This window comes from Notamacropus eugenii, chromosome X, assembly GCF_028372415.1.
Source record: "Notamacropus eugenii isolate mMacEug1 chromosome X, mMacEug1.pri_v2, whole genome shotgun sequence".
NCBI lineage: Eukaryota > Metazoa > Chordata > Mammalia > Diprotodontia > Macropodidae > Notamacropus > Notamacropus eugenii.
Window position 1 is genome coordinate 13299009 of NC_092879.1, and position 26580 is coordinate 13325588.

The window sequence follows — 26580 nt, forward strand, 5'->3', positions numbered from 1 at the left end:
TATTTTAATTCTAAGTCTGTGTTTTAGGTCTAATTCTCTCTTCTAAAGTTGGAACTAATTGTGTTCTAAGACATTACTTCTAATTTTATGTTTTAAGATTTTAATTCTAATTCTGTATTCCAAGGCATTCATTCTAAATCTGTGATGTAAAACTAGTTCTAATTGCATATTTTTACATTTTAGCCCTAATTCTGTTCAATTCTAAATCTGTGTTCCAAGAGCAGCAGTACCAATTCTATGTTCTAAGACTTAAATTCTAAATCTGTGTTGTAGGATTTTATTTTGAATTCTGTGTTCTCCAGTGGACTCTTGAGGCAAAATACCTGCCACATCCAGAGAAAGAACTATGAAATTGGATCGCAGAATGAAGCAGACCATTTTTTCCTCTATTATGGTTTTTTTTGTTTTCATGGTTTCTCCCATTCATTTTAATTCTTCTATGCAACATGACTAAGGTGAAAATACATTTAATAAGAATGTGTGTGTAGAACCTATATGAGATTGCATGCTGTTTCAGGGAGGGAAGGCAGAGGGAGGGGAAAACATCTAAGATATGTGGAAGTGATTGTAAAAAACTGAAAGCAAATTATTTAATTTAAAACAAAAAGTTCTGTGAGATACCTAAAACTTTACATTTCCTGATGACTCAGAAACATTATCATAATAACTTTTTTAAAGTTTATTTTCTGTTACAATGTGAGCTGCCATTATTAGTATGTTTCTGTCAGTCTCTCATTCCTCTTTTTGTTTTCTCCAGTGTAGGTTAAGACCTGATGATGAGTATGTTAGTCATGAATGAGGGAATCAAGTCCTCTCCTGCATAGAAAGTACATAGAACCATAACATGATGGTTCTGTGCTATATTAGGCCATCTAAGTTTATTTCTTAGTTCACAGCCAATAATTATCCAGGACTGAGGTTGCAAGAATTCTAATCTCTAGATAAATATGATTTTGCAAAAATGCCTCTTGGGAACATGATGAGTTCATGTTTTAAAAAGTCATATTTTAATATTAGATAGTATATAAATGAATTTTAAAACAAAATCATACCGTGCATTTCATATGCATAAATTCCACCAAAAATTATTCAGTACAGATTTAAAAAAATATCTTTAGCAAGTCTCCAAGATGGTGGTTCTTAAGGATATGCCTCTCCGGAAACACCAAAACTAAGTAGTACACGTGCTATAATTCCAATGTTGTAAAATATGTTGGCCACATGTTTAAAAATGGTAATAGGAAAAATATATGAAAAAATGAGAACAAACTACAATTTTCATTAAAAAAATTCAATGTTAAGAAAGTTTCTTACTTTGTCTTTTCTTCTAATATCATTCAACAAGATCATACTCCGTAGCCAAAGGAAATACAAGCTGCAATTCATCAAGAAGAGCAAACTACTGTTTTAGGGAAAGGCCATGTATTTAAGTTAGTACTCCCAAAGAGATATGTTACATTAACTTCAGGGTCTCTATGTTTCCCAACTAAAATTTAAAAACAAAACAAAACAAAAATGATTTCAATACTCTTTTCTTTACTTATGGCTTACACTTTAGTTATATTTAGAGACAAAACATTAGTTACATGGGAAAATGGCAAATTTGATTAATAAGTACTAAAGGAATTCCCAAGAGATCAATATGATCAAAGAAGATTATACAAAAGAAAGGATAGTTTTCAGATAGTATGAGAAAAGACGACAAGGATTTCTGGAGGGCTATAATATGGAGTCCAAATTTTGAAAAGCTCTAGAGAACATTTAGATCAATTTGTCAGGACTTTGTAACCAGTGGTCTATGGACTTATTTTTTTAAACTATTTTGATCAGCTCCGTATGTAACAAACTAAAACTGATTGTAGCCGAATTGACATTTCGGATATAACTGGTGGGTCTAGACCACCCAGAGCCACAGCATGCACCTTCCTACTGATGTTAACAGCTTCTCTGGGCAAATTCCTTCTGCCAGATTCCAGATGTGAATTGGGTCAGTGAGTCTGAGGCTCATCCAGCTGATAAGCAGTGAAGACACCTGACTCAGTTCTCTCTGATAAAATGATTGGAACATGGTGGCAACTGCATGGCATTGCACATCCACCATCTTCACCATCTTCTCTGTCTGTGTGGTCCCAGGAGTCCATGTTGGATCTTCAGGGAGTCCCTGCCTTTGAGGAGGTCACAAACTAATGGGAGAGACAAGATATAAACATACACACTCACACATACACACGTGCCCTTGTGCCCATGGTTTAGAGCATTTGAGTTAAGCATCCTCACAGCCGCTTCTCTTGGTTGGGAAGAGCCTGAGGGATGATAAGATCCTTGAATTTAGTTCCCCCAGATCCTGACACACAAATGGGTTTTAGGACTACTGGGAGCCGCAGACGCAGGTCTCCAGGGCCAACGCACAGAATTCCGGAGAGGACTTGCAGACCGCGCGGCTACTTCAACCAGAGCCAGCGCGATCTGTGAGGGGGTCCCGGAGCAGAGTGGGGAGGGGTGGAGAGGGGGGTCCTACCAGTCCTACGGTCCCCTGTGACTCCCACTGGGGACACCAGGATGGGGGAGTCAAGGAGCTACTTGGGGACTTCCCGGGGGAGAGGGCGGTTCACGTGGTCAGTGCCTGTGGTGAAAGTCTGTCCCTGATAATCCGAGCCGAGGCAGGAGTCTACACCCTCCAGCGCATGTAGGGCTGTGAGGTGTCCCCCAGGCTCACCTTCAAGCGAGAATTTTACCATTTCGCCTAGGACACCCTGCAATACCTGATCCTGGACACCTCTGGACGGTGTTGATGCCCCCAGGCTGTGAACTCCAAGCGTAAGAGGGAGGCTGAGAGGAGCATCGGGGAGAGACAGAAAGCCTATCTGGAGGAGAAGTGTGTGCTGGGACTGAAGAAGTACCTGGTGGTGGAGAAGGAGACACTGGAGAGATAAAGTACTGCCTGCCTGGGCCGGAGTGTGCTCGGCGCTCAAGGCCCTTGGCCAGCCCTTCTCCCTCTTCCCTGCAGCCTCAGCCCAGTGCTCTGGACACCCCAGTACCTGTATTATGGACTGTTCCCCTCCTCTCACCTGTCCTTGTGCCCCTGGAGGGGAAGGGGGGAAGGGGAGCTTGTAACTGCCTCTGACCTTTGGCTCCAGACCCGCCCTCTGCCCAGTGACCACCCACACCGATCCCGATGGAGAGGTGACTCTGCAGTCACCTGGGCCCAAGACTTTTAACCTTCAGAGATCTTCTTGAATTGGCTGAGGGATGGGGAGGAAAAGCTCCAAGACACAGAGTTCATTGAGACCAGGCCTGCAGGAGATGGGACCTTCCAGAAGTGGGCAGCTGTGCTTTCTCGGGCCAGGAAGGCAAATACACCTGCCCAGTTCAGCACCAGGGGCTGTCTGAGCCCCTCAGCCTGAAGTGGGGTAAGGACAGCAAGGAGGGGCTGGGAAAAGGCCATTCTCCTACACCCCCATGGGACCTGAGGGAGGGGGAGTTGCTGGGAGAAGGGTTAGTGAATTTCAGGCCAGTGAGGGATCAGGATCTCCCACTGCCCTTTCCCATCTTCAAGCTAGTCTTTATCCATCTGGCTCACTGCACCTGAGGTGGGGAGAAGTGGGGGATAATTGCTGCTGTCCTCCTCCTAGTCACTGCAGTCATTGCTGGATTTGTGATCTGCAGGAAGAATTTAGGTAGGCAGGAAGGGGAGGGGGTCCTTACTGAGCAGGCACTGTGGAGATCCTGGATTCACCTGACCTGGCAGCTTGTCTGTTTGTCCCCAAGTCCTCACTTTCCCATCTAAGGGACTGTCAGGTGGGCCCTAAGACTCTAGAAGAACACATTCCTAACTGTAAGCCATTTCTTTGGAGGATGCCTGACAGGCTGGCTGAGTAGGGAATCTGCTTCAGACTCAAATCAGAGATGAATGTGGGGATATGTGCCAGAGGGCCTGGGTGTCTCCCCAGGTGGGGGCTGTAGACCAGCCTTGGGAATCCCTGGATGCAGACCTCGAGGGTGTGAAGTGCCCTTTTGGGGTCTCTTTTCTCTCTTCCTCTTAAATCTTGAAGCTGGACTGGAGTGGGGATGGGGTACATTCCCAGTTGTAATTAGTTGTGTCTCCAAGATAAACCAGTGAACTTCTGAGACCCTAGTGAAGTCTCCTCTCCTGAATTCCTCACCGGATTTTTTTTTCCTTTTCCAGGTAGAAAAGGGCACGACTAGGTTCAGGCTAGAGGTAAGTGAAGAGTAGGAATGGAGGGTTGAAAAAAGGGACCAGCTCATGGTATCTTAAGAACCTGAGCCATGAGAAGGCAAAGGAGAGGCTTAGCCCAGTAGCCTTCCCTTGGTGTCTCCTTCCCTTCCCGTACCCTGATTCTGGGATGTATGTCCCTAACTGGGTTGTTTCTCTCCTTTGTCTCCAGGCAATGACAGTGCATTCAGGTGTCTCTGTCACAGCCAAAGGTGAGACTGTGGGGGCCTGGAAGGAGGGAGGGACTGGGGTAAAGAGGGCCAAGGATAGAGGAGGGTATGTGGAGGTTGGGCTGAGGATCGACTGGGTGGTGAGGCAGTCCCTTCAGAATGATGAGAGGCTGGAGGCCAGAGGGGACTTGGAGGATCCCCCTGAATCTGTCTTTTCTTCTTCAGCTTGAGAGAATTGCCTGGTATGGACCTGAGACAGAAAATCAGTCTACAGTCCCTGTGTTATTCCGTTGAACCCTGCCTTCTCTCCCCAGCACTGGCCCCTAGGATCCTCCCTGAACTCCACAGGTCCAAGTCCAGGGCGGCATCATCAGGGCCCTAACTCTGTTCTCTAAGGTCTCCCCTAACCCCTTCTTTCTTTCAGCCTGTCTGTCTAGTTCTACAGGAAGACAAGCAACAGCAATGTTCAGAGGGCTTCGGGAATGAGCCCTCGATCACATGTCATGTTGCCCTGATCTTTGAGATCTCTGTCTGATGGCCCAAAGAGCCTGATTAATCACTGTTCTGGAGTCTTCAGCTTTTTTGCTCAAGTTTAGTAGTTTAGTAAATTTATCTTTAGAATGGCTACCATATAATATGAGTAATGACAAACATCTAATTCCCTTGTGATTATATTTGGATTTTATGAAAACAGTGACACATACACTTTTATTACATTCTCACTTATTTGATGAGAAATAAATTTAATTTCTATCATGAAACCTAGTATAATTTCAGTAAAACAGTAACAAAAGATAAGAACGTCTATAGTCTATTGTCAACTTGGCTTAAACCAAAGCAACACTTTTGCAAATAAGGAAATTAATTGACATGTAAATCGCCTTCTCTATGTTCACTGAGTTGATGGGATGAGTTCTGAAATTTGATATCGTACATATACTCAAAGATTAATAACCAGTTACAGGCATTTGCTAGCCCCATTTATAAAAATTGATGGCCAAAGAAAATGAAAAAAAAAAAAAAAACCGAACCCAGAACATACCTGTGGCTGCTTGAAATCAGATCTCTTTTTGATAAGATTATAGTTGCATATGTCACATACAGCACATAGGCTTTTTTCTCATCACAGTCCAATCTGCTGTCCTGAAGATCTTCAGCACACTCTGCACATAACTTGAATTGGAAAAGAAATAGTTAAGCTGACATTTCCTGTGGCATTAAAACAGCTGGCAAGGAAAATTCAGAGATATCTGAATACTGAAAAACTGCATTGTTGGGGGAATCTACTAGTTTACAACTTAAAATCTGAACATAAGGTAGACAGAAACAACTTTATACTATAGGTAAAATTCTGCTGCAAATAATAATGTTTATTTATTTAATGGAAAGAAAATTATTTTCACATTTCAGAAAATATTTCGTGAGAGAATGTTTATTTGATCTAATTAAAAACAAATTCTATACAATGAATCATTCTCTAGAAACACTTCCTCAAATCCCTATCTTTGGTAAGGGTCCTGAGTGGAATAGGTTTAGTGAAGACTTCTCAGATTGTAATTCTTCTCCCAGGGGTGAGGTAACACTAGAGGCTCAAGGTTACAATATTTTTAGAATAGAATAGTTCCATATAAGGATAAAAAATTGTGTAGTGTATTAGGGTCTCAATGATTGGATAAAACTTACATAATTCCTTGATGTCTTCATTTCAAAAGGGATGGGTTAGATTTCCTGTCTAGAATGTAAGATCATATTCTCAGCTAATAAGGGTAATGGTCAGTGGGGGAGGAGGGACTTGCGTTAGGGTCTATATAAATCACTGCCTTTTCTTTGTGTTCGGCTTTCCTACTCCAGGTGAACTGGTGTGAGATTGTCCCGCTTCTCGAGAATTGAATAAATAAACTTTCTGTCATCACTTTGAGAGGCCTCTGAGTAATTGATTTAAGCAGTGACCTGAGCCATCCCACACAGTTTGGGGGCGCGTTCCGGCATCTGTGGCTTTTCGGAAAGATGACTGGCAGCTCAGTTCAAAGACAGGCGTGCCCGTGGGGGAGACTTTCCCCCCCTCACGGTCCTTGAAACGGGCTGCCGGGCCTCCCTCTCTGCAAAGTAACGACCTGAAGCAGAGGAACTCAGTGAGGACAGAAAGAATGGATATAAGGACTCCAAAGACTTCTAAGCCGTGAAGTGTGTGAAAATGCCAATGGGTTGGTGTTGAAGGTTGCAGTCAGGCAACTTGTAGGCGTATATGACCCGTCGGTAAGAGCGGGGGGGGGGGGGCGCTCTGGGGGTCAATTCGTTGAGTCTTAGATAGACTCAGGGAGAAGGTGATGACTCCAAACCAAATTAGTGGACTTCAGGACCCTAGGGTGAAGGGCCCCCCAAAAAATGTTTGCCAGGTGACTGCTGGTTGGAGGGCGACGCCCACTGAGAGCTGCCAAGAGAGCTAGCAGGAGGCTAGCAAGGAAGCTAGCAGGGGAGCTAGCATAATTCGTTGAGTCTTAGACTTGGAGGTGTTGGTGACAACCCTCGTGCAAAATGGGAGAGAAGCAGTCCAAGAACCGAGCTTCGGAGTGGAGTCAGGAAGAAATACTGGTAAATAGTCCCTTAGGAAACCAATTACAAAATTGGTGTGAATTACCAAATTATAGAGAAAATAATGTAGAAGAAGATGATTAAGTATTGTTGTTTCATATGGGGTGAAAAGACATCGGAGGAGGAGGCACAATTTGGCCCCAATATGGTTCCTCTGAGGACTGGGTTTGCCAAAAATTTAAACCTATATGTACTATTCTATTCTGTTAAATGTTTTGTATGTATATGTTGTGTTGGTACTTCTGTGTGAATGAAAGTCTGTGTGTCTCTGTTTTTACCTGATAAGGTTGTAAATTTAGCCAGCCAGCCAGCAGGAGCAGAAAGGCTGAGCTGAACTGTCCTTATAATTCCTGTTACTCCGCTTCTTCAACCGCTCCAGATTAGTTTCAGAGGGGCGGAGGGACAACGAGGGAGAGAAAGGGAGAGAAAAATTATTTTATTGTTCAGTTTATATGGTTGGTAACAGCAAGTAAAAGAATGTAGAAGTGTCACATTAGGAGTAGAAAGAAATAAGTTATGTGCAGTTTCAAAGGGGCTTGAGGGAAAGGCAAGAGAATTTAAGCAGGTAGCGATGATGAGATGAGCAGGGGTACTGTATAATCAGAAGGCTTGAAAGAAGTACAAAGGGGAGTGAGGGAATTTCTCTTTTTCCCTCAGACCAAAGAGGTATGCTAGCAAGTATTTAACCATTTCCTGCCTCACCCAAAAGAAGAAATTTTAGTGTGATGGGAAATAACAGAAGGTTAATTGAATTCATTCTGGTTGTATTTGGAATTGTGAACAGGTGAAATGAGTCATTCTTCATTTAATGTTTAAGGTAGGTTAGAATTTATTAAAGTTTGGTGGAAGTAAGCAGAAGATTAGAAAGTTAAAAAAATCTCAACTAAGCAACTTAGAGCTGAGAGTTTTGAATTTAGGTTTAATTAGATCAATATTTTTGGAACCAGACAATGTATTTAAAGTAAAAAATAAAATAAAATAAGTTTAGATTTTTCTTTTTCTTTGCAGAGTGGGAGGGCCAGAAGGGGGTGGCCTTGGGAATCCTGGCACAAATAAGAGGAGGGCAGAGACACCCAGTGGCCTTTCTGCCAAAAATGTTAGATCCACTTACAAAAGGACAGGTATTTGTTAGGTGCAACATTAATCTAATGTAATTGTTACATGATTTTAAATTTGTAATTTATTACATATAGATAGGGGTTTTAAAAGGATGTGATAGAAATTTGATAATTTGAAACTTACATTTGGTTATTAAAAAAAGGAGCTGAATAAGTTAATGGCTTCTTTTAAGTTTTAAGTAAACTTAAATCAAGTTTAAATTTTTAGGTAATCCATCTAAATATTGTATTAGGAATTGCATTGTTAAGTTAATTCATGAATTGGTTAAAAAGAGCTGTTAAGAATTTTTTTTAAAAGAGTTTCCTTGTTGTAGCATTCTTATTAAAAAAAATGAGAACACTTTAAAAATGTACTTATATATATATATATATATAGAGAGAGAGAGAGAGAGAGAGAGACAGAGAGAGAGAGAGAGACAGAGAGAGAGAGAGACAGAGAGAGAGAGAGACAGAGAGAGAGAGAGAGACAGAGAGACAGAGAGAGAGAGAGAGAGACAGAGAGAGAGAGAGAGAGAGAGACAGACAGAGACAGAGAGACAGAGAGACAGAGAGACAGAGAGAGAGAGAGAGAGAGAGAGATGTGATTTTCAAGCCTGGTCCATCTGAGGATGTATTATATTAAAGTTTACTTCTGCTGTTGAAAAGGAAATTTTAGCTAAAATTGTTTTTGCCATGAATCTAGCATTTACTCTAAAGTTACGTTTGTAAAAGAAAGTTTATGGGTAAATATGAAAAGGCTTCGGGTTTAGGTCTTTTCTTGTGATTTCTGTCAATTAGTTTCAAGGGGATTGTGATAAATTGTAAACTGTTCGTAAGAGAGGAAATATTTGTTGTATTAAGAAATATTTTGCAAAATCTTTTGCATGGTTTTTGGAAGGCCTACCTATCCAATTTGTATTTGTAAGTTACAAAAGTGGGAAGAATTTAGTTTCTCTAATAAGATATGAAAATGCAATTGATGTCATCTGAAATTTATTGTTCAGGTTCATAGCTAAAACAATTTGTTATCACTTATGAAAATTATGTTTGCCATTTGTAATTCTAATCCTAAAACCTAAAGCTGGTACACTGTGTGTATATGTGGGGGAAAGAAGCAGTCCTCAGGCTAGTAACAAGTACAGCCCCAGCAGCTGAGGAGATTGTATATAGAACTTGCTTTGGTGAGAATTTGAAAATGTGTAAGGAATGATCTTCAGTGATTGGCTTTTTAGGGCAAATTTAAGATCTAAGAGGTAAATAAAATCCCTGGGAACATTCTTTCTAAATCTAATGGGAATAAATAGATATTGTATCATTGTTCCATAGAACAAGATTGGGATTTAAAGTTAACTGTAATTGTATTTTATTTACAGAGGATTCAGGGAAAGGAATCCCTTACAACAAAGAAAAAAAGGTGGCCCCAGGTGGTCTGGGAGCTCCAGGAATGGTCTTGATGGGAGTGGCCGGTAAACTGGAGATTTGGACTAATAGGATTAAGACTGGGAAGTAGAATAGACTTGGGCATAGTGATAGAGTGGACCTTAGGAGAGCCGGTTCACGGGGGAAAAAAGAAAAAAAAAAAACAAGGAGTTTTCAAAGTGAGGTTTTCCAGGGCCTTTAGACAAATGGGCCTAAAACTCTTTTTGGGTAATGGACAAAGGTCCCAACTTGGAATGAGATCTTCACAGGTTACAAAATGATGTAAAAGCAATTAGTATTAAAACAATTGACTAAATTAATTACTGAGACTAAATCAGAAACATCTTCAGTTTGGGAAAAAGAATTTCAGTCTAATTTTCTTACAGGCAGGTAGTCTCTGGTAATATTTGGCATTGAAAGTTAAATGATTGTTTTGATTTGAATTCATTACAGGAACATAAAAGTTCAAGTTAGTGTTCGAACTTATCACATGTGTAGATCATTCTTTTAGATTGAGCAGGGTTAGAAAGGGATAAAGTAATTTGGGAAACAAGATATAAATCTATTAGAGCAATGACTTATGATTGTTATTCAATTAGGAACTAGAACATGTATAGAAAGGCATGTAAGGTACTTAAGACGTGCTTCAAAAGATGTTCCTTGGCCAATGCGAAATTAGTCATGTTTGAAATTGATTATTGGGGGCTTGCTATTTTAAGATTTTTGTGGGACTAATAACTGACTGTTTTTCTGAGTCTAACTCCAGGTGTGGATAGGAAGAGAGGCGGTCTGAGCCACTGATCCATGATGCCAGTAAGCCTGTGAGATGCTGGTATGAACTGCAAAAAGGTGATCTCATGGGAAGGTCGGGAGAGTGGCTATTCAGCCTGGGCTGAGGTAGGATTCTCCTGACTCCATTTCCCCACTGACACCTGATAGATTTTAAGCCTGGCTGAATGCCAGTTGACAATGTACTCCTGCCTGGAACTGACATGAAGTAAGGGAGATGTAGTTTCCCTGCAATGTCCCTACTCTTAATGGCAAATTCCTAAAATCAAAAGTTTTGTAAGTAATAATACCAGATCTATTGAATAATAGATTGTTGGTAGGGGAACATCTGAGCTAAAATTAAGTACTTTAGACTCACAACTATAAGTCAGGGTCCTTTAATTCTTAGTAATAGTGTGGAGATGATTAGGTCAAGGGCTTGTGAGACTAGCATCCACAGTCATTATTTTCTCTTAGTTGGTTAATGCTGGAAACAAAAAAAAAAATGGTTTGTGGACTATATGGTAAATGCTTGAAAAGAAGCATCACATGCTCAGAAGTTGGAATTGTTTTATGATGTGATATGCACTGTGTTAAAAAATGATTATTTATTGTATTTACATAAGTACTGGAGCCTGGTATTGACTTCTTAGTGAAATCTCATCTTCCTAATGAGGGAATGAATAATGACTTACTGTGAAATGTAGAAGCTGCATTTTTAATGTGAATTTTCTTTTTTTTTTTTTAAAAAAAAACATGACTATTTGTAAAAGTTTAAATTCTGATTTTTGTAAGAATGATAGGAATGGTATCTAAGATGGTATTAAGTTCAGTTTTGTAGGAGAGTGGACATCTGGATTTCTACAAGACGATAAAGAGAAGAAGATGCTGAGATGCTGTGCTGATGACTGTTTGAAGGAGCATCCAGATGAGAAAACTGCATAAGATGATATTTCTTCCCAGACTGCTGTATGAGATGGAACCTCTAAATGGATAGTTCATTAATTTAAATCTCTGTATCTGTACTTATAACAAGGGGACTGCCCCCTGTAGTTTGCTAATGTGTCAGTCAACTTTGCTTCCTTCCCATATTCATATAAAAGGGAGATAGATGAAGGGAAGGATTCATAAGTGGAAGAATGTGAAGAGGTATTTATTGATTGGATTTAAGTGTGGAAACAGGAATAAATAAGAGGAGGGGAGGAATATGGGTAAGACTGAACCTTGAACTGTCTATTTCCCCATCCCAATTCAGAAAATGTTTAGCATGATTGGGAAACCAGTAGACAAAGTTATGGAAGGTTATTGCATTTAAAAAAAATTAAAGTTGTTTACTGTCATTTATAATTATTACTATTAGTTATTAAACTCCCAAGCCTCATGCTTGGGAGACACACTTTGTGAGTATTAAAAAGCTCCGTTTGAAGTGTGTGTGAGAACACAAAGAATTTGGAAAGGGATAGCCAATGAGGCATATATATATATATATATATATATATATATATATATATATATATATATATATATATATATATATATATATATATATATATATATATATATATAAATTCATTGTAAGTTTTGTTATTTGGTGAACTATACTAGGATTATTATTGTTTGTTCTTAACAGGGTTCTCTGTTCAGCAATTGTCCTAAGCCATTTACCACAATATCTAAACAGGACTCTTCTATTAAGATTGTGTGGACTTGACAAACCTTGGGAACAATGCAACCAAAATGTAATACCCTGGGAATGTCCCTTTTAGGCATGATCCTGCTCCCACTGCTGGGACACCATGCCCCAGTTATCAACCCCCCCTCTTGAAAATAGTTTCCTGGACCTAATTCAGACCATTGCAGATACCTTTGAGGTATCTGATTGTTGGATTTGTGGGGGACCTCAGCGGTTAACTCAATGGCCATGGGTAGCAGTACCGCTGAGTCCAGTCTGGATTTTAAGTAATAGATCTGTAGTACATGACAGAACAAGATTCTGGACAAGCCAAGAGAAACACTAACGGTCTTTGTCCGAATCAGTTCCAGGTGAACATTGTTTAAATCAAACAGGACCCAAATTGCAGGAGGCATGGTTGGGAGAAAGTAATTATAAGTGGACATTTACATGAAGACCAGAAACCCTGGCTCGTATTGATTGTGCCCAGTATGCAAAGAGATGGGATCAGAACAGTATTACCTGCACAGATGGTAGGGTGATTCCCCGTACCCATTCGTTTTTCCCATCCTCTTCATACGAGGAGAGAACAAAAGGGGAATATCACAGGAGTTGCGAGTATAAGTTTTACAACCTCTCTGATCCCAGAAAACCATGTCAAGGGGGTCACGACTATGACTATTTGTGGAGTTGCACATACAAGAATAGTACTAAGACTGACACAGAATATAAAGAATGGGTATGGAAGTGGGAGAATGGAACACATAGGATGATGTTTGATACTTTCTGGAGTGTAAGTGATAGAACTGGAGAGAATTATCAATATTGTATGTGGAAGAGGAAACAACAACTATGGAAGTGCAAGTCAGAGATCCTGAAAGGGGAGCCATTAGGCCCGGACGATGGGAAGTACTTTCTGGCTGTGGATTATGGAGTAAGGCTGTTTCTAGAGGAAAATCCTCCTTTGAGAGGACATTATTGGATATGTGGACAGACAGCTTATACTCACCTTCCGCTAAACTGGAGAGGTGTTTGTTACATTGGATTGGTGAGACCTAAATTCTTTTTCTTGTCTGAATCAGGGAAACAGCATCTAGGGGCCCCTCTATATGACAATCTAGCCAAAAGGGAAAGGAACATTGACACCTCCCTCACTCAGACTGGAAATGCAAATGGGTGGGGTGACACTTGGCCTTCTGAGAGGATAATTAGAGAGTATGGGCCTGCAACTGGGGCTCAAGATGGGAGTTGGGGTTATAGAACCCCTATATATTTATTAAATAGACTAATCAGACTCCAAGCAGTAGTTGAAATTATAACCAATCAAACAGCAAAGGCTTTGGACTTATTGGCTAATCAAGCCACACAAACTAAGGAAACAGTACTGCAACATAGATTGATCTTAGATTATTTACTTGCAGAAGAAGAGGGAGTTTGTGGGAAACTCAATTTATCTACATGTTGCTTAAAAATTGATGATAATAGAAGGGTAGTGAAAGATCACCAAGAATATCAGGAAAGTTGCCCATGTTCCTGTACAAACTTGGAACTCCCTTTTCAATACACCTTGGTGGTCCTGATTTGAAGGGAGCTGGTGGAAGAGACTGCTGTGGTTTGGCCTCATAGCAATTAGTGGTATCATATTACTTCCTATTTGTTTACCTTGCTTGATTTCACTTATTACTAAAATAGCTAGAAATTCTCTACTAAAACTTGCTAGAATAGAAGAGAGGACCGAAGGAGCCATTTGGTAGATGATACTAAAGAAGGAAGGATGGGCACCTGTGGAGACAAAAGACAGGAATGAGCGTGATTGGGATGAGGAGATTAATAGACAGTGTGAGATCATGTTACAGAACTTTGGTTGAAATATCCGTGAGAAGTCTTCAGGTTAATAAATAAGAGGAGGGATTGAGTGGAATAGGTTTAGTGAAGACTTCTCAGATTGTAATTCTTCTCCCAGGGGTGAGGTAAGACCTAGAGGCTCAAGGTTACAATGTTTTTAGAATAGAATAGTTCCATATAAGGATATGAAATGGACATTATTCCCCCCGCCCCGGAGCCCCTGGGTTGAGATAATGTCTCTTGAGTTTCTAGGCAGGGTTGGGCCTAGTAGCCACTTTCTGTTAGTGGCTACACTTTCTGTTGTACCCCTTTGCCTAGCAGCTGCCTGGGCCCCCATCTCTGTTTTACCCCTTTGCCTAGCAGCTGCCTGGGCCCCCCTCTCTGTTGTGCCCCCTTGCTTAGCAGCACCTAGGAACCCCTGTCAAAATTGTTCTGTGAAAAATGTGTGCTATTGGAACCACAAGGCTGTACCAGGAGGTGCTAAGATGCTTAAAAGGCACCCACACCTTTGTTCAGGGCTGCCTCTTTTGAGGACAGCCGCCACCAAATAAAGATGCTACCAAATTCTCAATTGACTCTTGCCTGTGCTTGTCTCGGTCTGTCCATTTCACTTGAAGGTTCCACGAAGATGGCCTTTGGCTCTGTGTGCACAGGCACCTGCCTGTGATTTTTCTTCAACCGAGACAGCCTTTGGCTCTGTGTGCACGGGCAACCTGCCTGTGCTTTTTCTGGATGCCTTCAACCAATACAGCCTCTGGCTCTGTTTGCACAGGCAAACTGTCTGCCCTGGATGGCCAGACTGTGCTTTGACTTCAGGGCGTGGCCACCGGGATTGATATTCCCCGACCCTGATCTCAAACCACAGCCATGTGAACCAGGCTCCCAGTAGCAAAATTCTTCTGATCTGGCCATTTTGAGCACCCTGTCTGTGTAGGTGAGTACTCTTGTGGGGTAAGTGGCAAGGCTGGATGCAGCGGGAAACGCCCTTACTGGTCTCCATGGGATGCCACTTGAGGTCCTGTGCTGACTCTCCTGTATTTTGGGTTTCTGAGAGTCCTGGACTGCTTGACTGACTCTGCACTCTGTATCTGTCTGGCTCTCCTGTATTTTTGGGTTTCCGAGAGTCTGGACCACTTGACTGAGTCTGCATTCTGCATTTTGACTGTCTCCTGTTTTGTGTCTTTGTTTGAGTCCAGACTGTCTAACTGTGTCCACGCATTTTGTCAGTGTCTTGTTTTGTGTTTTTGTTTGACCCCCAGTTTAATCGGACTTTGTATCTTACTCTCCTTTCCCGGTCTCATGGGCCAAAGACATTCAGGTCCCAAGAACCCGTTGCAGCTCATGATAAAGTGTTTTAAACAATTCCAACAAGCTGCAGCTGGTTATGGGTACACAGCCTCCAAGGAGAAATTAACTTTACTCTGTCAGTAAGAGTGGCCCACCTTCGGGGTGGATTGGCCACCTGAGGGGACTTTTGATAAATCCATTGCAGGATGGGTGTGGAGAATACTGAATGGGGATCCGGGCCATCCAGATCACATCCCATATATCAATATCTGAATAGATTTTATTCCCCGCCATAACCGTAAGGTCTCTCTAAAGCCTCCCCACACACGGGGAAGAAGGCAAAAGAAAAGAGAAAAAAGAAAAAGAAAAAAGAAAAGAAAAGACACCTCAGAGATAAGGCTGTGAAACTCCCAAGTGAAAAGGAGGAGACTAGGCACCACTGGACTTTGTTCCAGAGTCTCCCTCACTTCCACTTGCAGTTTCACAACTTTTTCTTTCAAAAACATTTTTAAGGAGTGGACACAGATGCGAAATTTTCTTGAGTAAAAGTTAGAACCACCAAGATTTTTATTTTACTCTATAATCCAGAAATGGTGTTAGAGAAAGCAATTTGTAATCTGAATTTTGTTGAAACTAAAAGATGTTGGAATAGTTGTGTAAAGTCTGCTATGTTATTTAGAAAACCAGGTATTTTCACCTTTGTCTGTTAAAAAAGCTACAGCTTAAAAGCTGCCATTTTAATGCTAAACCTAAAATTGTTAATTGATTACTATGTGTGGAAAGAAATGAATGGAGTAATAATTTATTTAGACTGGTTCTGCCCACTCAGAACAGTTCTCCTATATGTTTGGGGTTGGCAGGCATGGGATCCATGCCAATTCCTTTTATTTTGTAAAACTGCCAAGGCTCCTTTCATGTGCACATGGTCATCAGTCCTAAGAAAATTGTTTGGCTTATATAATTCATTAACAATGAATGTGACTTGCTCAAAAGTTGTAACAATTGGCTTTTATATCAGGACAAGTTTTAAATTTGAGAAGGAAGGCTCTGAAATGAAATCTCTTATGTATGTGAGTCCTGTTAATCTTCATTGCTTATTTCAACTCCATGGGAATACAAATAACTGTATTTGGCTCTAAATTGGGATTAGTGAAATTTGTTGTTTAAGGTAAAAGCATTTGGGACCATAAATATTTTTGTTTAAGTTTGAATTTGGGTATAGTTGTCTGTACTAAATCAGTATCTGAAAGAATATGCCACAAGTTACTCAGGGGGACTGTGATCCCGCATCCTGTACTGTTATCAGGTGAAATTTGTATCTGGAGAGGAAACACCGAGGGGACAATTCTAGACTCAATCTAGGATGGGCTCCTCCTGGTCAGTTTCCCCACTGTGTCCTTTTATAAAGGAATCGTTCCCACCTGACTGTTCCTGAGTCTGGCTATAATACAGATACTGCATGATTGGAAAATTTCACCCCTACCTGACTTCAAACAGAGTCAAGGATGTTCCTTAGCCAATGTGAAATTATAGTCGTATCTGAAACCTGATTATTGGAACTTGCTATTCTAAGATGTCATGGGACTATTAACTGACTGTTCTTCTGAGTCTAACTCCACGTGTGGAGAGCAAGAAAGGTGGGCTGAGCCTCTGATCCATGATGTCAGTAAGCCTGTGATGGTAAAGTTGGGAGAGCGGCTGTTCAGCCTGGGCTGAGGTAGGATTCTCCTGACTCAATTTCCCCAAGGACACGTGGCGGACTTTAAGCCTGGCAGAATGGCAGCTGACAATCTGCTCCTGCCTGGAATTGACATGAAGTTAGGGAGATGTTGTTTCTCTGCAATGTCCCTACTCTTAATGGCAATTTCCTATAATCAAAGGTTTTGTAAATTTAATATCAGATTTATGAAATAACATATTGTTGGTAGGGGAACATCTGAGGTTAAGTCTAAAATTAAGCTGTCAGGTTTAGGACTTTAGATCTGAGTGTAAGATGTAAATACTGGGTTCTAATGTAGATTTCTTAAATATGACAATTGGCCAAACTCCCAATTTTGATTTTGTAGAGTGATAAAGGTATAAAGCTTAAGAATGGTCATCTGAAATGGTATTAAGGCCAGTATTGTAGGGGAGTGGACATTCAAATTTCTACAAGAAGATAAAGAATGTGCAGAGATGCTGTGCTGAAGATGGACTGAAGGAGCATCTAGATCAGAAAACTGCATCAGATGATGTCCCTTCCCAGATGAGATGGAACCTCTGAATGGATAATTCATTGATCTACCTTTGTATCTTAAATCTCTGTATCTGTACTTATAACATGGGATAGTCCCCTTGTGAAAAAAGGGGATAGATGAAGGGAAGAATGTATAGGGGAAAGAATGTGAAGATTGTATTTAATTTTCCATGAGGCCTTTCTCCTTGGATACCTGAGTTTCAGGTATCCAGGGCTTGTGAACGGTTGGTTGGTCTCCCCCACTTACCAGCTACCAACTTTCTTTGTGAAAGCACTGTGGGCTGTAGGTGAAACCTGGAAGTCACTCAAATCTCCCCATTGTTTGTTGTACTGTTGTCTTGCTTCTCCCCCTCCCCTCTTTTCTAAAGCCACATGAGCAATTAAGTGGGATTCTCTGCGTTAGGGTCTGTAAGTTGCCTCCCTCCACCAGGTTCCCTGACCTGACGGAGGGACGTCCCTTTCTCGAGAATTGTAATATCACCTATCACCCTCTGAATCGTCAAGTTCCTCATACTGGTTAAAGACCTAATCCCTCCAATGATGGGACCCTGTGAGGCAGGGTCAGCACTACGTCCACTCTCAGCAGGAAGCAGTTTCAGAAGCCGAGACCTTCATCCCTTATCCCAAAATATGTTGGGTCCCATCTGCTTAAAGGGGGACAAGGTGGGGTGCTTGAGTACATGTACTTGGGCCCCAGAGTTCAGGCCAGGTAGAAAGGATGAATAGGACCCTGAAGGAGCATATTGCTAAGCTTAAGGTTGCAACTGGCGAGACCTGGGTGAGTCTCCTTCCTTTTGCTCTGCTTCAGGCTAGATGTACCCCCCCCCCCCACGAATCCCACGGCTCTCTCTCTGGCCCCTCTTCGAAATCATGTTCGGAGTAGGCCCCTGGTTGTTCCTTGAGTTGTTAATTCTGGATGTTGGCTTCCCAACTTTTCTAATATTGCCCTCTTAAGTCCTTACAGGCTCTGCGCGAGGTCCAGACTGCTCTCAAATCTTTATATCAAGCAACAACTACCCCGGGGATCCTCGCTTGAACCTCGGTGGACTGGGCCTTTTCAAGTGATCCTGTCAAATTTATCAGTGGTTAAGGTCGCAGGACGAAAGGTGTGGATACATTGTTCACACGTCAAGCCAGTTATACCCCTTTGGACTCTGATAAGTCCCTCATTTAAATTACTTACATGAAAAGGGGGGAGTGAAATGGACATTATCCCCCCTCCCCCCGGAGCCCCTGGATTGAGATAATGTCTCTTGAGTTTCTAGGCAGGGTTGGGCCTAGTAGCCACTTTCTGTTAGTGGCTACACTTTCTGTTGTACCCCTTTGCCTAGCAGCTGCCTGGGCCCCCGTCTCTGTTTTACCCCTTTGCCTAGCAGCTGCCTGGGCCCCCCTCTCTGTTGTGCCCCCTTGCTTAGCAGCACCTAGGAACCCCTGTCAAAATTGTTCTGTGAAAAATGTGTGCTATTGGAACCACAAGGCTGTACCAGGAGGTGCTAAGATGCTTAAAAGGCACCCACACCTTTGTTCAGGGCTGCCTCTTTTGAGGACAGCTGCCATCTAATAAAGACGCTCCCAAATTCTCAATTGACTCTTGCCTGTGCTTGTCTCGGTCTGTCCATTTCAGGATATATAACTGTGTAGTGTATTAGGGTCTCAATGATTGGATAAAACTTACATAATTCCTCAATGTCTTCATTTCAAAAGGGATTGGTTAGATTTCGTGTCTACAATGTAAAATCATATTCTCAGCTAATGAGGATAATTGTCAGTGGGGGAGGAAGGACTTGCGTTAGGGTCTACACAAATCACTGCCTTTTCTTTGTCTTCGGCTTTCCTACTCCTGGTGAACTGGTGTAGGATTGTCCTGCTTCTCAAGAATCGAATAAATAAACTTTCTGTCATCACTTTGAGAGGCCTCTGAGTATTTAAGTAGGGACCTGAGCCATCCCACACAGTCCCATTCTACAGCAAAATTGGATTATATACAATTTCTCTATGTAAGAAAAGACAGTAAAACTTCCTTAAGTAAAGGTACACTTCAGTTCTTACTCTTCCCCACTTTTAATCACCAAAACTACTAAACAAAAATCTATCCTTATCACTAAACCATATACCAAAAGAGGATACAGTAGTTACGAAGAAGTTACCTGGGTAAGGGAAGGAAAGAAGACATGACACCTTTCTCTTTGTTGGGTCAGAATCATGTTTTTTGAGATGGTTAATTATCTAAGGAGTGGCATAGTTAAGCTCTGTTTTAAAGCTTCTACATACTCAATTAAGGAAGTGATTTCTAAAAATGTAATTCATTTCAACAAAATGCTATTAATGGTCAACAGTCATGGTTTTTCAAGGAATTCATTAGAAGAGACGTCAGACAACTTTGGCGTTATTAGTAAATCATAAACAAACCCCATCTTCATATCATAAAATGACTCCATAATATTATTTGACCAACTATCCAAGACGCAAGCCAAATGAAACACTGTCTAGCTTCAGATCCTACTTTACATGCAATCAACATGAGGCAGGATATACCTAGTCACTACAGAGGGGTCTCACAAGCCCTCCATGAATGCTCAAAGAAAGCCTAGACCACATCTTGACAGAGTATTTGCAGAGCCGTGCATAGGTTATACAGATAATTAGATGTATCTTCCTTCACTCCCTTTTTCCTTCCCTCCTGCCACACAGACAGGGTAAAAACTAAGCTACAACAGGTACAGTGGTGGCAGAAAAGCCTGAAGAATCCCCATTGCTACTAGGCCAAGTGCCAGTATATGGATGCTGGGTAATATTTTTCAAGTTATTTTCGTAGCAAAATGTATGGGAAATTTGAAGTTACTTTCCAGTAAGGTATTACTGAGAATATACATAGTAGTATCAATAAATATAACGAAACAAAATAAAATTTTAAAAAGTAGAGTTGGAAAAATTCTCACTTTATAAGTTAGCAGATAAACTAGTTCCTTCTAAGTCTCTGTGGAATAGAAGCCATCACAAAACCAAATAAAGCATTCCTTATTCTATACCTTCCAATCTCCACCTTCAAAACTTTTTTTAAATGTTGATTTTCTGATAACTAACAAACCCACTTTAGCACATCTGTATCTAAGCCTTATTAGAAAATCCTTTCTCCTTTGTAAGTGAAGGTTAGTACACGTATTATAGATAAATGAATTGTTACAAGTAAGGGCATGATTTTATGACTAATACAATGAAACCTATGCAATAGGGGATTTATATTTCTTGATATTAATGCCTGACACAACTGTGACATAAATATTTTACAATATCTTTAAATATATAAGACGATAAGATTCTACAAGAAGAGACTTCGGGTCATGTAATCTAACATCTTCATTCTGAAGAGGAAAATGAGAGCCACAAGGCAAATGACTTGTCCAAAAGTCAGATAGGGAACAGAGCTAGAATTTGAACCCTGTGTTAATGACTCTAAATCATGCATTTTTCTACCATATGATGCTGCTTCTCATGTAAATGTTATAGAAATATGCTGACTCCAGAATAAACTATGAGTGTGTGGTTGATATCCTGAGCTCCCCTTAAAATCTTTCTGTACACCCTGATTTCTCCTCTCTACCTCACTTCAGCTGCACAGTGCCCTTATGAGCTTCCTCTCTCCCCTCTTTAAAACACTGTAAGAAATTGTCTATAAGTCATTTACACTATATTATAATGGCTAAATAATGACTTAGGGTCTTCCTTCTTCATATATGTGCATTTGAATAGGGAATCAAAACTTTAAGGTAAAGGAATAAATTTATAAAGGCAGAATTTCATGCACCAATCAAAAGGTAGGAGATCTATCTGAGTGCATTTACAGCTTTGTGGAACTTCAAGGTAGGTTCTTAGAAAAAAAAACAGATAAACAGACAATCAAGGTACTGTCATGTTAAATTTAGTATAGTCTTTAAAAAATCTGTAATAGATTTAAAAAAAAAACATTTATGTGAAAATGTTTGTGTCAGGTTTAAAATAATGAAAATTTGCTCCCCCCATAGCCAAGAGGAAAGAAAGCTTTTCTTTTTTAATGTTGAATTATAAGCTTTTAATAAAATGTCAATATAATTTGCTTAATAACAATTTACAGTTAAATATGGTGCATAAGCTCTCATAACAATATTTTAGTTTTTCTTTTCTCTTCTACATTCTTTAACCTTCCATTCTTTAAGACCCATTTTGGATGGAAATCTTTCTTTAAATATTTTAAAAGAAATTTTATTATGTTTTCAGTAATACAATTATTTTAAAATAAAACAATAAAATTCCAGTGCATTTAACACATTTTATCTGCCAGGCCTAGAGGCCTGCGGGCTACCCGAGTCTTCCCTTACCTCTATCGGAGGTCTTCGGTTGGCCAAACCGGATGCTCGTATGAGAGAAAGGACGTTCCAGAGTCGAACAAGGGTTGAGCTTTATTTCAGGGTCTAGTTACAAGTGCAGGGGAATTCTTCCTTAGGAGGGAGCGAAGAATCTCCCAAGGAGGCAAAGATCTTACAATAAGAGATTGGAAGTAGAAGTGTAAGCGGGGAGAGAGGGGGAAGGGAGAGAGGAGAGAGGAAAAGCGGAGCCTTGTTGTCCTCACCGCTCCGCGCCCCTCTGCCCAAGAGAGCTTTCAGGCTTTCCTGATCCTACTTAAGCTCTCCAGCCGTATAGTTTGCAACTGAATACCGTGCTGTTAGGTGTGCCCAGATCCGGGACAATCTCGAGGGCGGGGAGAGCTCTCTCCCATCACGTTTCTCACGGGAAGAGGCGGAAATACACGAGATATCTCGGTTCACCTCGATTCCCAGTCGTTTCCTGGGGGGTCTCGTGAGAACTCTAAGATTTAGAAGTTCCCACCTTTACCTGCCCGAGACTGTCCACCTGGAATTGAGCTTCCATCCCCAGCATTATCAACAAATACTCTCCATTCATTACCAATAATGCTAATATCTCTAGCAGTCCTACCCTACCAAAGCAAGACATTGAAGTAATTGTTTTATTAGTACCAAGATGATGAAGTATATTGTCATCATTCTTCTTTGGTATGTTTCTGAGTTTTAATTCAGAGCAATACCACTGAACAGCAAGAAATTATATTGAAATAAATGTGACACATCATAGCATAAATATCCTTTGCTATTTCTGTTTGTTTTTGAAACATTATTTTGTACCACCCACCAACTTATGCCCTCCTTGAGCAAGTAGAAAAAAAAATAAAGCCCCTGGTACCTTACTTGCATATTCAGGTTAAAGTAAATTCCCACTTGGCCTTGTCTAAACCTGTTCATGTATGTCTTTATTTTAAATTTGTCACCTCTCTGTCACAAGGCTAGTGGCATGTTCTGTCATCATTCTTTAGGACTTATGCTTTATCAATTTGTTGATTAGAATTTTAAAATTTTTCAATTATTTTTCTCTATAATGTTATTGTATAAATCATTCTCCTAAGTCTGCCTCCTTTTATTCTGCATAAGTTCATACTGATTTTCCCACTTTCCTCTGAGCCTGTTCATTTCATCGTTTCTGATGGCACGATAATATTCCATTATGTTCACATACCACAGTTTATTTAGCCATTCCCCAATAGTAGGGCACCTCTTTACTTTCCAATTTTTTGGCTATGAGAGAAACAGCTACTAAAAATATTTTTGTATCTGTAGGTCCTTTCTTCCCCTCCCCCCTTCTTTGCTTTCTTTGAAGCTTAGGCCTCATATTGGTGAGGCCAAAGATTATGTAACTTTGGGACATAGTTCCAAATTGCTTTCCAGAATGTCATGATCAATTCATAGCTCCCTCAGTAGTGTACTACTACTACCAGTCTATCTATTTTGCCAGTCCCTTCAGCATATGTCATTTTCCTCTTTGGTTATCTTTCTTAGTCTGAGAAGTGTGAAGTAAAAAAACTTAAAGTTGCATAGATTTGCATTATTCTAATTATTGGTGATATAGAGAATTTTTTCATTTTCTTTTATTTTCAATTAACTTTATTCTTGCATGCTGGGCCATCTCCAGTCATTCCAATGAACATCGGGCTACTGAATCCAGATGGCTTAGGAGAAGGTGAGGCTGGTGACCTTGCACAGCCCTCCCTCACTCAAATCAAAGTCAACTGCAAGTCATGGCATCATCTTGATGTCATGATCCTCTTCCAGAATGAAAGACAAACACAAAACAATCCATTGATAACGGAACACACGGAATTGTACCAAGGCTGACCTTTAAAAAATCTTTTAAATAGCCCGTATATCTGTGGTGGTTTGATACGTTTCCATTTTGTCTAATGCTCTGTTTGTCTAGTCTACATTTTTTTTCCTTAGTCAAAGGCATATTCACTTAACTGACAACTTCTAATTTCTTCCGAGGATTGACCATCAAAATGGTGTCTCTTGAGTCTGACAAGGAGATAAAATTGTGCTTCAGTTTCTCCCATAAACTGCTCTTGCTGGTGTGGCGGAGTGGATAAAGTCAAGATTGTATGGGTTCAAGTGCTTCCTCTCCCATATATGAGTTACATGACTAGGAGCAAGCCTTTAACCTCTCCCAATCACAAGTAACTATGTTACAAAAATTGCCAATCTAAATGAATAGAATGAGCTCCTATACTGAGAATTCTCCACAAGATGAACTCACGGATCCAGAACAACAACAAAAAATACTATCAGAATAATTGTTTCTTTGTATTTTTGAGAATTCAAGGAACTCTTAATAGGAAGAAAATTCACAGAATCATAACGTTGGAAGAAACTTTAAATGACATGGTATAATTGCTGCCCTAGCCTTTAAATTGGAAAGTCTGCTAGAGGAAAGCCCAAGTAACCCTATTTAACTTAAGAATAATAGTAATTTAATTTCACTCCACAATTTACACTTTAATAATTATTAATTATACTTCTTTTCAGTAGTTGGAAATATCCATATCTTATGCCAAAGAAATACTGTGGTGATCAGCTTTCAAAAATCCTGGTTAGAACATCTAACTTTAACCAACTTTATATTTTTATCAGTGAAGTGATTCTAAGATGAATTTCAAATCTTCAAATTAATTATAATTATACACCTTACTTTTCTTCATTAATCATAAGTAAAAAATCAAAAGTTCTAATGCCCAACTATACTCGTAATTGAGAAGATGTTAAAATACGTTTAAAAATTAAGTGGAGTAATTATTAAGTCTTCCTAAACTCTATTTCTAGATTGTAAAACAAGTGGTGGTTGGTTACAAGGTAAAGGTTTAGTTCCTTCAGCTTGTACTTAAGTCCCCTCCCTAACCAGTACAAGAAAAAAAAAACACAGGATCATCTTCTGGGAGCTTGGAAGGAAACTTCAGAATTTGGCGCCCTCATTTTACAGCCATGGAAAATGAGATGCTAGGGATGAAGGATACTTGTCCACAGTCACCAGGAGAGCAATCACAAACAAATTATGAAGCCAAATCTTCTGACTCTACATTGTACGAAGAACCCCAACAAATGGAGGAAATCAATATAGAATAAAGTTGGATGTATTGTGATTTCTGTTCTTAACGATACATGATATCTCAAAAGCATAAGCTCCTGGTTTTGAGAGACCTTTTGAAGGGCTTCTCAGTAATCAAAAAAAGATTAATTTATGTTCAGTAAAGCTAAAGAGTTAAGTTTATTTTAATCTAACAACATTTTTGAGAAGTATGCATTTGTACGTGCACCCAGTATTCCCACAGAACATTTTATTTCCTCTGACAATGGCAGATAATAATGAGACAACAGAAATTTGTCAATTTATGTGATTCTAAATCTGAACTGGTAATTCAAGAGCCTTAAATGGCCATCTGATAGTGATCTCTATATAATATATGGCTAAATTAAAAGCCCCAAACCTCTTACATCTTTAAGATTGCTGATTCCTTGAAAGATGCTTCAATAATCCTTAAGTTCCAAGGGGTTAATGACAGTGTTTTTCTTATGCAACTTAAAAAAAAAAAACCTCACCCAAACAGATTGCAAAGTATTCTACACTTATTAGGCCCCTTTAATAAACATTTGCTGAATTATTCCTCCCATCATCAAAGAATGCTATTTTTAGTTTAACCAGATACAAATGTTCAGCATGCCTGTTCATTAGCAGAACATCATTTGTAAAGCATCAGGCTGAATTTTATTTCCTGGCACATATAGAGAAAACAGTATCTTTTCTTAATATTTATTCTTCTAATACAAATTAAAATATTCTTTTGAAATTAAATTTAAACTACCTTCTCCATATATAAGATCCTTTGGAATTATTCTATAATTATCATGTAACATTTATTAAGCATTTAACGATGTGCCAAGCACTGCATTAAGTGCTGAAGACATAACAAAAGGGACGACGTGGTGGTAAAAGACTTCTTCCCTGCCCTTAAGGTCTGTGCAATCCAATAGATCTTAAATTTATAAATAAATCTTCAAGTGCTATCGTTTCTAGACACTAAATCTAAATAAACTATCCAAAATATTATCTTTAAAGTATAAGAAAAAGAAAGTATTAAAGAGAAAAACCTCCCTTTGCCTTATGAAAAATTTAACTGATCCAAAACTATATGCCTTCTTCAAAAGAAAAAATTCAAACTTCAGTAATCACTTATTCTACCTAAACTTCTATACTATGTAACATTTCACCTAACAGTCTTTGTAAGTATTGATTACTTCCTATGCTTCACAGAGCTCCTCACACATATCTGATATTTAAACATTTGTGGGAGAAACGAAAAAATCAATTAAAATGCTCTCTCTGCAAGTTCCTAAAAATACATTAACTATTTTCATGCTTTATGTAATGAATTAATATTGCAAATATAGATTTCTCACACTAGCAAAATTAGTAAAAATGACATCTATCATTATTCATAATTTTAAAAATATTTAAGGATTTTGACTAATGAACATCAAGTTGACATACAATGTATGTTGTAGTTATTTAAGTGGTGTGAAAATGGATTATATTTTTCTGATAGAAATAACTTCTATGACAAACATTCTTAATGAAGTCTATGAACACTTTCTCTTTTTAAATGTATAAAATAAGAGGATTATAAAGCTAACTAAATATAATGAAAGTTATCAAAATATTTTTAAATAAGAATATTCACAGACCACAGGTTACGAATCTTTGTTCTACATCTACCACTGAAAACAATAATGGCTCGTGTGAAAACATGGTAGACTCACCATACAAGGTTAAAAAGAAAAGAGCAGGTATCTATTAAATACTTACAAAGAATGAAAGAACCCTTTGCA

At 39.6% G+C, this 26580-nt stretch overlaps 1 long non-coding RNA gene across 1 annotated transcript; it reads left to right on the forward strand.

Moving 5' to 3' along the window:
* Nucleotides 1–14610: 14610 nt before the first annotated feature.
* Nucleotides 14611–19230, forward strand: LOC140515382 (uncharacterized). The gene is made up of 2 exons (XR_011970996.1): nucleotides 14611–14731; nucleotides 18276–19230. It is a non-coding gene; the product is annotated as an uncharacterized lncRNA (long non-coding RNA).
* The last annotated feature ends 7350 nt before the right edge of the window (nucleotides 19231–26580 follow it).